At 39.8% G+C, this 16,180-nt stretch overlaps 1 protein-coding gene across 1 annotated transcript in view; it reads left to right on the top strand.

Moving 5' to 3' along the window:
• SORCS2 (sortilin related VPS10 domain containing receptor 2) overlaps positions 1–16,180 on the top strand; it is a gene marked incomplete at both ends in the record, with an annotated part of 500,666 nt that overhangs the window by 388,332 nt on the left and 96,154 nt on the right. The gene's annotated exons all lie outside the window — the stretch shown is intronic.

Genomic DNA, 16,180 nt, shown 5'->3' with positions numbered 1-16,180 from the left:
CCTGTCTGGGATTTTGAGGGAAAAATGACGTTTAAAGGTTTTAAATGTATTCCAGCAACGTATTTCAGCCAAACTTCATGCTCCTCTTCCATCTTCCTTTTATGAATACCTGCTGAGGCAGAATCTTATTTTTATTTCTTCAGTATTTTTGGTGGTGTTTTTTCCCCTGCCACCTTGATTAAAACGTGAAGTAACAACGAATTCTTCTTTCAGAATGTAAATGCACAATATTTGGTAGCAATCATGTAATCTGTCTGATTGCACAGGCTGATTACAAAAGCAGGTGCTCAGATTGATTGCATAAAACACCTTCCTTTTTGAAAATACCTGTCATTAAGGGGTGAATTGGGCTCTTATGCTACTTTAATTCCAAAGTCACTCCATTAAAATTAATGGAAAGTCTCTGGATGTCAACCAAGATAGGGTGTTAGTGAACAGTTCAGATGGCAAACTAACAGTCCCATGTATCTGGCATCTTAGTGTGTATTTCCTTCTCCACCCTCACCCCCACCTGATGTTCTCCTAAAGCCAAGGAGAACGAGAACATTTTGGGGTGAATGTGCAGAGGTCATCATCTGGGATACATGTTACAGAAAGGAGCTTTTTTAAGTGGAATTTTAGTTTGTTTGTTTTATAGAGTAGGAATTTCAGTCCTGGGTGATTATAAACAAAGTATTTCATTTTGCTGGCATCATTAATGTCACTGAAAAATTGCTTGGAAATAGGCCCTGGGCAAAAAATATAGCATACTTCAGGAGCACCATTTATTTGCCACAGCTACCTCTGCAATTCCTAACATGGGTAATGCTCTTCCTTGACAGCTGTAGACCTTCCTTCAGCTGAAATATGATTCCATTAATGTAGGGATGCACTGAGGTTACTTGGATACTAATAGTGTCCCAGTACCTCCTGATAAGACCTGAACTGTCCCTACATTCACTCCCAGGGGATTCACTTGCTCTGGTATTGAGTAGGATGCTGTTAGTATGACTCTCACCAGCCCCTGTTGGCCTTCAGGTTGTTCTGCTCCATGAGATTAACTACATGTCACAGCAAAAGAGGAACACGTGCAGTGAAGCCTAATGCAGGAAACAAAATTGCATCATTTTGAAGTTTTACTCTACATACTTGCTGGTACATAACAAGTGTAGGCTGCATAGTATTAAAGAGAAAATGAGTAGAGATCTGTGGACAAGCCAGCAAGCCCACAAACTTACACCAGTGTAAAAGCAGATAGAAATTTAAAATACTATCACATGCCATTTCAGCAGTGTTGCAATCGTTAAGTGTCTGTTGTATTGGCCTCCTCTAGCCTGAACAGATAGTAATATGAGGGAATATAAAGCAATATTTTTATGGTAAATAGGTACATCTGGAAATTGGTCGATGTCAATGATTCAATGTTTCGCTGACTCAGCTGTATATATACAGGTTGCAGTCAATTCTTCTAACAAATGAGAGCCTCATAATAGATATATTTGAGCACTGTGTCATATTCAGAGTTCGGATTAAGGCACAAGGCAAAACATTTTATGGCTTTCTTACAGGGCTTCCTTGTCTATTTTTTTTTGTGTGTCATGGAAAGAGAGATAAAGGGGTTTATCCTTCAGGTTTTTCAGTTGCTTTCTCAAGCATGTCCTGTGTTTGAACAGGAACACTGCTTAATGCTATTATCTTGCAATCCAAGTTCATTCCACTAAACCCAGCACCGGCGTGATTTGAGCACATCTGAGTTGATTCTGTTGCCTAATCTGTAAATTCACAACCCGCTGTACAAGCGATAGTTTATCAAAACTTGATTAAGAGGCAGAAACCAGGGAGGTGGGATAGGAATCTCAAATGCTATGCCTTTGGAACTCTCACTTGGAAACCCCATTGGCAAATAGGTGATATCAGCAGGTTGCTATGGCAGGCGCTTGCAGAGGTCCAGTAAAGCGCAGTGGTGCACATCTATGTCAGCTGTGTATCAGCAGTGATGCTTGCCTCTCAATTACACTTATCTCTGAAGTTTCCTGGGTACTCATCACCTTCATTAAACATACTAAACCAGGATGTCCTGTGCATAGAGCTCAGTGAAAGGTTGACTGTCATGTATGATGCCGAGTTGGAAAGTTACTGATGGAGGATCTGGAAGGGGGTGGTGGTGAAATTCCAAAGAGAAAAACACTCTAATAAATTCTAACTCTTGACTCTAATGAATGTTGATTGACTGTGTAACTTTTAGGTAGGTTGGACTTGGAATAAATGTCAAATATAATTCAGTTCACACAGCAGTGTGAAAAGAACTGTTACTTCCCTTGGAGAAAACCTGACAGCCCAACTTTCTTGAAGGGCTTCTCTGTCTTGCTCATTCGTTCTCTCCTCTTAATGAAGCCTTTCACAATTGACACTTCCCTAACAAAAGGTAACACAGGTCATTCTATTAAACAGAATATTCTTCCACCAGCAACATCACAGCTGTGATCTGAGATCAGAAACTATTATTTCTCTCTCATTTGATGGAAAGGATGAGTTGTTACTCGTAAGTGTGGTGTTCTGAAGTGATGGCTCCAGACCATGGGTGTTTGGTATTCATGGCACGTGTTGAGAATAGGTATTTTACTGCCATAAGTATCAAATATATATATGTGATTCTAAGAAATGTGTGGCATTAATTTTTTGAGTGAAAAATAAGTGCAACAGACTTCACATTTACTGAATCCTTTTGAGAGTGGATTTGGGGAATGGCGGGAGAGAAGAGAAAGGCTCAAAATTGCTCAGTGCCCATGATTAAGATCTGGTTTTCAAGAGCTTAGAGTACTGAGTTCTGGCATAATCGGGAAATATACTCATGGGGTAGCAACAGGAGTTGCTGTATGCTCAGCATTCTTGAAAACCAGGTCTTTATTTATTTGCTTCAGTAGCAGGTAAAGTTTTTTGAAAGCTGGTCATTGTTTTTCTCCATCAATTCACAGCATGAGGAGTGAGGGTAATATTTTTCCCTTGTACTTCAGTCTACTTTCTCTTTTTTTTTTACATTACAAATGATGTCTCCCCTTCTCTGTGCTCAGATTTCTGATCAGCTATGCATTTGAAAGTCCAGCAGATCTGTTAGTTGTATTTTAGTCTTCTGAGGAAGGATCATACTGCTTTTAATTGTTGGGGGTTTCTAAGAAGATGACATGTACTAGTCAGAGTTAGGAGGAGGAGGAGTAGTGTTAGATTTGCTTCTGACAGGGGAAGCACCAAGCCAGGGTGGGTTGAAAAAGGAAGGATTTCCTTCCAGAGGCAATCAAGAGAAATGTAGGAGCAGGAGGAAAGGGAAGAGCAGGAGCAGAAAGTGGTAGGAGCTGGAGATGGCTTTTGACGAGTGATTCGGGAAATAACTGTCACATCAGTAGCTCAGGCACCTACAGTGCTACCACTGGATGTGTATTAATTCAGCACTGTAATGAAAATATAGAAGTGTGTGTCTGAATAGAAGGGAGCTGGGAGGGACTACTAAGAACCACTACTGAAATGTAAAAGAAAGATTTGTCCCTGTAAAGTGTATTAAGTTCTGATCTGGATGTACTTAAATAAGCAAGACTGACAGATAGTAGAGAGATGACAAACGAGGAAAAAAATAACCCTGTGTTGTTTTCAGGTAAGTCTATGATTCAGTTTGTAGTTTTTTACAGGAAACAAAGCAAATAGAGATCCAGTTTTGTGAAAATGGAATTATGGATGTTTTGAGTAGGAACTGTGAAGAAAAATACTTTCTGTTACTGGCAATGTTGTTTTTGTACTTGTCTTGAGGTGATTAAGAAAATCATTTTGGTAGTCCAGTTGGAAGATAAATTTTGACACTTTACAACCATTCCTAAATTACAGCTGTTTATGGCTTGGGAGAAGCTGGCTATGGGGTGTGAGTAATGATGATACCCCCTGTGATGGAAGGCAGCAAGGCTTGTAAGGTTTCCTGCAATTTTTGTTTACACGAATTGTACAAAAGCTACTCTGGGATATAATATTTCTCAAGCAGTCAAATACTGTTCTTCACAGGTTTGAAAAATTGTGCTAGCAAATACATTTTCTGAGTAGACAAACCCAAAATAACTTAGAATGATTTGCACCATTGTATTTCTCTGCCATATTTTGCTGCTGTTATATATATCCACTTGCATTGGAACACACTAGTGCTGCTTTGAAGTAAGAATCATACCTGATTTTGGTTCACTTTAGCCATTTCTCTTTTGAAAAGGTGACCATTTGAATGTGGAAGGCTATGGTGCACACTTAATGATTTCCCAATTGCTGTTCGGCATTGACTGGATTGAATTCAGGATGGATACTGGGGAGCGAAGGAGACAAGTATTCTGATTAATTTGGCTGTAATTGCAAATCATGTCTTTATTTGCAGTGAAGACTCCAGGGGTATTGAAGTCCTGCTTTATCATATTACTCTCTAGCCAGACAGGTGAAGCTTGTCTTTACAGAGGACAAAGCTTTCTTAGGGTTTACTCTGAGAGAAGGCTAAACCCCACCCAAAACCTCTGCGTTCCATCTGCAAGGAGCACTCTTGATCTTGCATTCTGTAGGGCACAAAGTGTGTGTGTTTTAATAAGTCTCCAGATGTAGACTGTGCACAAGTGCCTCCTCGAAAGGTATTTTTAAGGATCTCTGTGTGATCAGGCTGTATCATTCCATTACCTCCAATAAACCGATAGAGAACTCTGCGTCCAGAACCGCTGGTAACTCGCAGTGCTGATGGAGTGAGCCTTTCTTCTGAGGGGAAGAGTGGTTTATAGTGACTCGTAGTCACTGTGATTTGACAGGATGTGACTTCAGATTCTTTTTTACTGAGCAATCCAAGTATGGTCCATTCAGAATTTGTACCAGACTGGAGAATGCTGAGAGTGTGATTTGGCTTTTTCTTGAGTGGTGAGACTGCTGGTGGTAAATACTAGATCTAAAAATAGGTGTATTGGGTAGCTTTCAGATCACAGCTAGGGAGGCAAAATGGAGTGCTAATACAAGCCTTAGCTTTTCACACTGAATAGAGTACCTCTTGTTACTCGGAAGGTCACAGAGTACTGGTGTGCTGTGGAGGACATGCTGTCTCCAAGGCCTGATTTCTTACACTTCTGAAAACCAAGACACTCATCACAAATCGTTTTACTTCGACAGATGGTCACAGCAAACCTGATTCTGCAACCTACTCTTACACAAGAAAGGGTTACTTATTGCATGAAAACACCTCCTGTGGTAAAGTGAAGGAGGACTGTATAGACACCTACCTCTGATGCTTGTTTGGGCATGAACTGGCCTTGTTCTCTTTTAATTGGTTGCTTGCTGGCTGCAGTGATTAGAACAGCCTGAATCACACCTAACCTTTCGTTAATACCCACTGCCATGACTGCAAAGTCGCATTCATAGCTCCAGGATAATGAAAACTTCCTAGTGATAAACCTTCAAAAAGATGCTCAGAATAGGAGGTTCAGCAGATGTTGGTTTCTCTGTAGGCATAGATTTAACACATCAAAAAAATAAGGAAAACATGAAAGACAATGATACAATTGGGAATTTCTGGTGCTTAGCAGATTGTGTGTCACACCACTAGTATATCAGCAGTAGTACAACAAGTTAAAGTGATGGTCTTGCATTGTGTACTTGATGGTGGATGTGAGGGCAGTTTGCAGCTCATTTGATTTAATTTGCCATAAATGTTTGAAAATGGCCAAGTTCTCATTTAGGGTTAAAAAAAATAGTGGGGTTGAATTCAAGAAACACTAAGCAGCTCTCAGCATTTGGTGTGACCCCTCTGTTTCTTGCAGCTGTATTTGTTTGCTTATATCAGGGTTGCACCTACAGGCGAAGGTAGGACTGAGATCCACATCGTCCAGATGGGAAACAGACGGGCTGGCCCTGGGCAACGTGCAGTCAGGCTGACAGAGAAATGAATATACTGAAAGCCTTTGAAAAGTTAGTGAGGACTATAGGTGTGCTGTCCATGCTTCAGATGGTGGGATCCTATTGCTGCTGTGTTTATGAAGCCTGGCTTCAGTGTTGTTTCTGCATCCCCAATCGCTGCTTTGATTTATGCAGCTAAAACTGGCAGACCTTCTGATTATTACCTCCTAAACCATTTTGATTTAGGATCCTTTGTTTCTGTGTAAACATGATACTGTTTAGTAATCAAAGAAAAGCTATTTCCCCACCAACAGAGGTCTGTTTGCAGGCAATTTGGGAAGGCTAGTCATCTGCCTGGGTCATTTTTCTTCTCTGAGACTTGGGTTTTTTCAGCATGTTTTGAGTTTTTTGGGTGTTTGGTGTGGGGTTTTTATTGTAACATCTTTGATGTCTTCTAAGTCCCATAGGCCCTTTTATTTCCAGCAGCAATTAATGAGTTGGTCTATTCCTCTAAAAAACTTTTTCCTGTTTGCTTATTAATTCTCTGAAAGAAATGCTGAGGAACAAGCTCAGGGAGGTTTTTTTTTTCAGAGATTTTTGACTGTGAGACACTGTCAGGCAAGAGAGTTTATAACACTTTCCACACACCCTTTTTCTTTTTTATTTTTTTTTACCCTGCCTGTCACTGAACTGTTTAACTTGCAATAAATTACCAAGAACTGTTAGTAAATTAGTGTGCCACCTGGGACGGGCTGTTGATTATTGTGTGATCTCTATTTACTTTTCTGGAATGGGCTGCAGTCTCAGATGAATGCCTCTTTCAGGGAACTCACTTGTAGAAATGACAAAAGGCCATTTTTTTCTGGATATAGATTATACTGAGAGTTTTTAATTAACTTTTAATTATGTGAAAGAGGCTCTTCATATCTCCTAGTGTTCCTTTTTTTTTTCTTATGTCTCATCCTTTATGGGTGACTCATACCAACTAGGCTTCCAACCAGTTAGTTGTGTTGTATTACAGTGACTTTGATGGTGCTTACAAGTTTTTAGGATCATTACCTCAAATGCAAAAAGACCATCAAGAAAAGACCATCAATCTTCTTATGCTTTTTATGGGTGGCTTGTGTGGTAGCTGGTACACTCTGCTAATGATATAAAAACATGAACAATATGGAAACTTTGAGGAGAATGCCAGAGAGGGTTTGTTTGGGTTTTTTCCCTCTTTCTTTGTTGAAATCCAATTGTTTTTGCTAATAAATCTTCCTCAATATTTTGTGTACATTCTGAATTTCTCTGATTTTATAGTTCTTCCATTCCACTTTAACACCACTTGTAAGCACATACGTATTATTTCCACCCTGTTGATACTGATGTGAAATGTAGAGAAACTGGGATGTATGTGGAGTCTCAGAAGACATTTGTGTTACAGCCTCAAGAACTTCTGGAGAATCTTTTCAGCACCAATGTGGTGGTAGATCAAAGTTTTGGATTTTCTCTTGCAGTATCAGTCATAATTCACAGATCATCTCTAGCCATGTTCTTGCCAAGAGAGAAAGCTCCTGACATCTTCCTAGCTGCCTTCTGTGACTGCTTTTCATTTTCAGTAAAATAGTATCTTAAAAAGAAAAAAAAAATCCCCTGGATTAATTACAAACTTTTCATTAGGATTAAATGTTAGTAAAAGTGAGAGAAAGGGGATTAGTGGAATTGTTTGTGCATTCAGTTAATTTACTTCCCTAATCTCTTTTCAACTTTCCATTAAAATCTTCTGAAAAAACAAAAATAATGTGGTTGGGAACAAACATAGATACAGTAACCCTTAACCTTAAAGTTAGGAATCTAGCAAGTGAACATTGTTTCTCTCTCTGTCTTGGTTTTTCCCATGTGCAGCCTTTTCTCTCTGGTGTCTAAGGAAAGATGTACAGAATGGCCTAAGGTTTTGTAGTCACAGCAGTCAGCCAGGAAGGTAACACCACTCATTCCTGCAGTGACACACACTAGTGCTGCAACAACTGATCAACAGTCAGTGTCTCTGTCCCAACAAACACTGTCTCTGTGTCTGCATAAGGTGGAATAGCCCCAGAAGGAATATCCTCGTTGCCTGAGGAATCATGCTGGTAAATCTTCTGATGGAAGTTTCCAGCAATACATTTCAGCTATGGCAAAATGGTGCTTTGCAATAGAGAAAAGCAAGAAAGGTTTATACATCATCTTTCAAAAGCTCCAATCAACACCCATCCTAAGTACACCTGGAAAAAGCTAATGCATTTACTAAACCCTACCTCAATATAAAATGGGTACTTTTTACAACTGCCCTGACAGAGGAAGGTTTATTATCTGCAGTGCTGCTAGAATCAGGCACAGCAGTAGTGTATACTTCTGAGTATAAAAGCTCTATTCTTCAGTGACATCCTTTTTCTATTAATGAGATTCACCCTAATGGGACCAAAAATTACTTTAAAAGACATTTCCATCTGCTTTTCAAGGGCTTTTTTTCCAGTCCATTTGGACTGGATATCAAAGATAAGGGGAAATATTTCAATAGCAAGAGCTTTTATAATTAAGCTTTGTAGCCTACATAATGGAGATATGGCCAAATTCAAGTGAAAAATAATTACTGTTTTTCCAGTGCTTGCTTCTGCTACTCTGCCTCACTTTCTTCCCCCCTTCCATTGTCCCCTTCAAAACCACATAATCAGTTGTGCCTTACTACGAAAGACTTGTTCAATGCAGCTCTTTCCCCCACGTTTGTATTTTCCCCTGTGGTCTAGGAGAGGAGAGCTGTTCAATCTTTAACGATACCCAGAGCTCCATTAAGAAGAGCGCCTACAGTCCTCAAAAGGCAGCAGGTGCTTCCTGAAGGGTAAGGACTTTAATAACTCACTTCATAGTGCCAGCTGTCCCTTTAGATATGGGAACAGACAAATTCAAAATACAGCGTGAGACTCATCTGAGAGACTTTGTAGATGATGCTAAGGTGGCTGTGATGGGTGGTGTTGAACCTCTGCCAACCTCTGGAGCCTTTCAGAGCTGTCAATGATTTCAGCCAGCAGCTTCAGGAACTCTGGATGGAGCTGTTTTGGTTGCCTGTACCTGTGTATATTTGCAGCTGGATACATGCACACGTACACCTGCATCTCCAGGTTTGGAAAATGCTACTTGTGCTTTATGATCTGTACCAGTTGATCTCCTTAAGAAGTGCCCTGTCCAATGAGAGAGAGAGAGGAGTACAGCTGCTTGAAGTTGATGGCGTTAGGGGCATCTAGGGAACATTATGGGGTGGCCTTTATCTGTGAGAACACCAGAAACCTGTTGAGTATTTAGGATTGGAGGGGACAACTTGCACAAAATGAGATTCTTAGAGTAATGTTTTGAGCGCTTCCTTTTCCAGTCTCCCCAGAAAATGCTTATGCAGCCATGTAATAGGTCTGAGTTTCATAATAAAAGACCAAAAGGTACACTCATAGTATTTTTAAGGCAGATGAGTATTTTACCTATTACACAAGATGATGAGCTCTTGATCAATCCCATATGACTGATACTTTTAACTGCCAGACCTGACTTTCCCTCGTATTTTCTCCCCATCCACTAATTGCCATACATGTAATTTCTCTTAGAGCTTATTGAAGTTTTTGCTGCTGACAAATAAATAGCTGGTGACTAGGAACTCTTTGACCTGTTTATTCACTAAATTAGATCAACACACATATGGAATCATTTGTTCTGCATCCGTTACCCTGCTTGGGAAGCATTGTTTTACATTTTTACTTTGTGATGTCTTCAGGCAGAAAATATTTGCAGGTTTATTGGAGGTCTGCAAAATAACTTCTTGAATTAGATTAGTCTGTGAATGTCCAAGCTACAAAGATCAGCTCGTGCCTGTCCTGTCCAGGAAATATTGTTTGTGGAGATGTTGGTGAGAAAGAGTGAAACTTCACTGCTTCTGCTGTGCAATCCAACTCCCTTTTGTTCTCCTCCATGTCATGCAAACTGTCCTTATTTTATGGGCAATATGAAACCTGGTTAGGGAACATTCCCCTGCAGTGACAAGAGTTGGCACTGTGTCTCCCCTACTGCTGTTCCCCACTCAGACAACTAACTTGGAGCATACTGGCAAAGACTCTCATTTGGTTCTTGGTGATGCTGGAATGCATAGCTTTACATGTAACCATTTGAATATGTAAAGATACCAGTACAGTGATCATCCCACAAAACATGTCACTGGTAACTCTTGCTGCTCTTAGATGTAGGACCCATACAACAGGTACATTAAATGATCCCTTTTGCTGAAGAATTAGCATTATCCAGGTTAACTTTAGACCTTGCATGTAGTCCAAAGGACTTTTCTGGTTTTGCTTTAAACAGAGACAAGAAAGTAGTATCCATAATAGAGAGCATTTGGTTCCTTTGTGTCAACTGTAGGTACCTAATAAAGCTTCTGTTCTACTCACTGTCAGTTCAGCCTGTGTCAAGAGATCCACTGAGTATATTAAAGATACTCTTCTTAATTAACTACTTGCTCACAATAGCACCAACGTATTTTTCAGAAGACAAACAACGTGTGTGTATCCTGGCTCTGCAAGACAGGCGTGAGTAACAATAGACTAATTAGCTATTAAAGAAGGGACTGTCCACGAAGATGTTGAGTACTGTTTCTCCTCTCCCTCTGCTGTGACTTTTGACATATTCACACCTCTTTCACTATCTTGCAGGAATGCTGTATTTGCTTAATACATGGCAGGTTTTTGGAATTCCTAACCTAGGGGCACAAGAGTGAAATGTTATTGAACACGAAAAATTGGCATCCCGCGCTAGTAAACCAAAACAGTGTTTTGGTTCCAGCAGGTTACAGATGGATGAGATTTTTTTACTGTGGAGGAAGAAGCAATGATCAGCTTGCTTACCCTACCCAACACTTCTCTAAATAAGACAACTGAAAACTTGAGCTGTAATTGGTATGCCCTGGAGAGTTGGCATAGTCAGCATCTTTGAGGTTTTCAGCTATCTGGCAGGTTCAGATATATACAGGTTCCAGTAAGTGCATCAGGGCAGGATTTTCAGGCGGGTCATCAACATCTGTCAGAACTTTTATAGCTGTTTCTCTGTGGGCATTTGTTATTATGATATGCAACTACCCTTAAATTTATTTCCACTGTAGTGAATGCCCCAGAGAAAAGAAAACTATTTCAAAACTATTTGAGACTTGGCTAGTTGCCATGTGATCCAGTTGCTCTCTGTCCACTTGCTCTGAACACGTTTTTCTGTTAAGTTGCTAACTCTGATGTTCATTTCCCCTTCAGCATGTCTCATGTGTTAGCAGCTGCTCCAGTTGGTTCCCAGCTCATTTTAAGACCCTGACCTCTTAACAGTCACTCCGCATCCTGAAGTGCTTAATATGTTACTGGTACTACATAAATAATATTACAGCTTCAGTTGTGATATTCCAAATGATTAATGAGCTGACCACAGCACAAGGGAGACGAAACTGTAATACATGCTTTCCATTAGCCCCTCCAGGATTGCTCCATGCGGCCTCTGATTGTGTCCTGAGATTATGTGATCAGTGTAGCAGATTATTTCTCTGGAGCCATCCTTAACATTCCCACCTTCCCTTCCCTTACAGCAGTTCTCAGAGGCTGTTCCTGTTCTGAAATGCATCTGTGTGACAGCTTGAAAAAGGCTCTTCAAGAGAGTAAATACAAATTCTAGAGGGAGCTGTGCACACTTAGGTGCACAGTAGTACTCTGTTCTGAGCTGTATGTACGCTAATGTGTGCATGTGTTCCATGGATGTTCATTTAGGTAATTGGGTTGCACAGAGAAGCTGATCTTCCCACTCTTGTTAATTTTCAGTGATTCATTAGTGATAAAATTTACTAATAAATGATGACATTTGTGAGGAGTAATTTTTTTGGGTGCAACTTCCAGAGCAGGCTGGGAGGCTTTGTATTCTGCTTTCTGTTTGGAATTACCCTGACTTGATCCTTTCGATGCTGCTTTTACTGCTATGAGAGTAAAGGGACTGAATTTCACACTGCAGATTTGCCACTCCTGAGTTACTAGATCTTTCATACTATCCAAGATAAAAATCATAACCCTTGGCAGTCTACTTTGTGTGTTTTATGAACGTCGTCTGAGAAGCAACATCTCATTTACAATTGGGACCAGGAGCTAGAGTAATTTCTGTATCAGCCAAGCATGTCTAATAACACATAAATAATGTAAATTTTAAACCCAAGAAATATAGACAAGTTAGTTACTTAATCTGAAAGACACTGAGGTGTGACTGCAGTGCTGGGAGGCTCTGTGGATGCTGCCCTGAGATTGGTACTACTGCCACAAAGAATATTTAGCTTCAATACTTATGTAGGCATGCAGGTTTATGGGATGGTGCCACTAAGTTTGGCCCTGCCCTGCACCCACAGCCTTGTCTCCAGTTTAGCTAAGAACCAGTTCATCTGAGTGTGACGTTACATGTTCTTAATGGAAACTAATTGACCTTATTGGCGATGGCTCATCAAAATAAAATTGGTTATGTCGTTAGGATTTTTGCTGGAATGAGTCCAGCACTCTTTAGGATTGAATCCCCATAGCCAAATCCTCTGTGTCCAGTGGAAGTTACATCTCCTGGAGGGCACTGAAGGAAGAGGTGTAGATGCTTCCTGGGCATGCTTGGCCTCTCAGTGCATGGCTGCTCTTCGCTTAAATGAAAAGTTTCTGCATTTTTTACTCAGTCTGAGGGAGGTTTCTTCCTTCAAGGTCAATTTAGAGTGCTGAGGAATATGTATCTTGATTTCTGACCATATGCAGGATTACAGAATTAAAAAATCATGCGTCTCATGTCTCTCAGCACTTACTGCAGAAATCTCCTGTGGCAAGCTGGCTGATAGGAGTCTAGAAATTTCTTTGGACATTTTGACTATGGCTTTTCCTTTTTTAATACCAGAGAAACAGAAAGGAGAATAAAAGCTAAAATTAAAATTGAGATCAGTTGCTGAAGCTGGAAGAGACAGCACAATTGTAATATGCCAGGAGATTGCCTTGGTTTAGAGAAAGTGCTGATTAAGATCAAATTTATCTTGAGTTTACATTTTGATTGGACCTAAACTGGGGGAGGGGGAGTATATTTCAGACATAGTGCAAATGATGCATGTTAATATCTTGTGTTTATTGCCACTTGAAATTACAGTATAGCTTTGAATTGCTGCCAAGTCTACAGTTAAGACTCCCTAGTAATCATTATGATTATTCTGAGTCTTTGTGGTAATAGTGGGAGAGGCACTATGATACACAAGCTACTGTAGACTAAGCTGTCAGTCTTCTTATCCTTTGGGGTCAGATTGTGATTCCACCCGGCAGAGGGAATGGATAGATGTGACCATTGGTCAATCAGTCCTGAAAGAGATTAAATAAATGGATTTAATTCTGTTATTTTCAGATTTATTTGGCTTTTATATTACCTCCTGCCTCGCTAACATTTTCTGAAATGAGGAAAAACATAGCTTTTCTTTGCTTTTGGAATTCTTCAATTTGTATCTTGGTGTGGTAGTGTATTTTTCTTTTTTATTAGGAAACTATTTTGTTTTCCTCCCTGATGATAGAAAACATGCTCAGTTTTTACTCCTTTCAGTTCATTGGATAGTTTGTCTCCTTGAAATGTTCATTTACCTCCACTTAACTCTTGGATGTTGTAGATTTATGTCTGATCTGAATGTATACACATGTGTTAGTGTGTTTTATTTGCTGATGGGAGATTAAGCAGCAAGGTCAGGGATAAACAGCCTAATATAAAGTTATAGCTTGCTAAAAAAACACTGAGTCTCACAGGAGGGATGAATACTCTGTAAATTGTTATTTAAAAGAAGCTTAAGGGAAATTTAGATGTGATTAAGATCTGTTCTGTTTTTTGGATACACAAGTACTCAAGCAAGTAGTTGTTTATTTTGAGTTAAAACCCTTGGCAATCATGGTTAGTCAGGTCTCCAGATTATACATCTCAGTTGCATCTCTTCATCAGTTGCTAGCAGGAAGGTTTGGGTATTTCTTCCAGTTACAAAGTAAATAAAACTTGTTAGGGGAAGCGTTGCTCGTGGGTACAGTATTGACTGGGGAGTATTTTCCTCAGTAAGTAGTGTTAGCCAGCAGGCAAGTCTGAGCGCCCAGTGTGTGAGCTGTGGGAAGCAAATCTGTATGCTTGGCACATAATGATCAGTTTAAACTACTGAAATATAAATCACAACACTGAGTGAAATTCAGAAATATTTCATTAAATAAACTATAATACGTATGAGGATGAAAGTGCACTTAGGGGCTCTGCCATATATGCTTCGATGTCTACTCTTTAGGCCTTTTTCCCCTGATATATTTAACCCCAAAAGATGCATCATATTTTTGAAGGACAGCATTAGCAAATAGCACAGTGTGTTTGCATTTCATTATAGGTAGCATGTTTTTTATGACTTCAGGTTCTAAACCAGTGTTCTGTGCAAACTGCTCCTGGGTCCTCATTATGAAACTTAGACAGGCCTGTATTCAAGGCTCATTGATGGGGAACACTTCCAAATCTGTAAACCTCATTCTGTTAATACTTTGAAGCAAATGTTTTGGTATTGCTGGGAGTGTAAGATTTATTGGGCCAGAAGCAGCAAGACTGTAGTCCAAGTGCAGAGATTACCGATCTGCACAAGTGCAGTTCATGCATCTTCTAGAGGATACACCATGCTGATGCTTTGTCTTAGCTGTATATGTTTTTAAAAACATTAACAGCAGAGATTTAAGGTAATGGTATTTACAGAAAATGTTGTTTGGAATAGAAGATTGTGTTCAAGGATATTAAGCTTTCTATATGGAATTACTGCTGCACTGTTCCTGGTGAGCATGGGAGGAATTGTGCGCACTGCAAGCTTAGCACGGCTCTAGGGACCAGCCTGGTGTGTGTGTTGAAATGCAAGGAGATGCCTGCACATGAGCTTCAGCAAGAATAGTGGAACCTACATTGCAACCTTGCTTGAGGAGTTTAGTGTGGGACCGTGCCCATCATTGTGTGATCTGGTCAGGAACCAACAGGCCTGAGTGTTATGTAGCTCACTCATCATGCAAATAGTTTGAATTAATTTACTTCCAAGAAGAACTAGCTGTTTTGAGCCTGTGTTGCAAGAAGTCATGTGGTTACAGAAGTACCAATCTCTGTGCTGGGAGTAAATGCTTTTTTACTCCACCTTGCAATGCAAGGAACAGCACAGGGCAGCACATGACAGCACTGTCAGTGTTGGGTTGGTGTTGTGCCCTCTGCAGAAAAACCTGCAAATAGTTTGTTGTGAGACTCTTTGAGTGCCAAATCTAAGCCACCAGCAGCATACTTGGAGTGTATGTAGTAATAAACAGAAGAGTTTACCAAGAGATGGGAAACCCTTGACTACAGTAGGAACAAGAGGTGGCGTTTGTGAAGGCATCATTTATAGAGACTTTCCAATAGAAAATGACAGTTTCCTACTATTGAGTAAAATATATCATTAAAACCATACAAGACCATAGAAAGTTTATGAACTATTATCTTGCTCTTCTTACTAGTCACACAGCTAATTAAAGTAGATTTGGTTTGATATATGGTTTAGCATGGGGCTTTAGCAGTAGTATGTGCAGTTCTCTTGTTTGTATGTGCCCCATTTAGGTGTATGAAAGCTACCCAGAGATTAGGACAATTGTGGATTGGCTGTAAGTACAAATGCACATGCTTACCTAGCATGTCAAATTAGAGCATCTATAAACATATTTATAGTTTGTTCGTAAAGACCAATTGTAGTAAAAGCTCAGTCCAATTGTCATATGTCTAATTCATTAAAAGCTTCCATTTTTTTTAAGTTCAGCTTTACCCCCAAAAAATGGCTACATAAAATTGTACTGATTTGTCTAATATACATCCTGCTCTGTAGTCACACTGCTGTAATTCTGTTCACGTACTTGTTGCCATTCATCTCTGTAAGCAATTTACAGTCACTGGATTCTGTGTTGGCTTTCTGCATCATTTGCTGAATATTCTAAATACATTTTAAATTCAGGATTTATTTATTTTTTAATTGTTTTTGAAGTGTGAGCCAAACATAGCCCAGCTGGGATTGAAAAATCCATGTTTTGTTTGTAGTGTATCAGTTAATAAAGACACTTTTTGAATGTACACTGGGCCTGATATGGAAAGGTGATAAAAATGGATCCTCACGTTGGCATTTTTAGAGCCCTGGTATAACAAGCTGGCCAGCTGCAAAAGGTGAAGTTGTAAGGAGTAAAATTCTGATGACATTATGTAGGGAGAA

This window comes from Gallinula chloropus, assembly GCF_964237585.1.
Source record: "Gallinula chloropus genome assembly, chromosome: 7".
Lineage (NCBI taxonomy): Eukaryota > Metazoa > Chordata > Aves > Gruiformes > Rallidae > Gallinula > Gallinula chloropus.
Note: the sequence above shows the minus strand (reverse complement) of the source record. Positions and strands in the feature narration are given on the sequence as shown.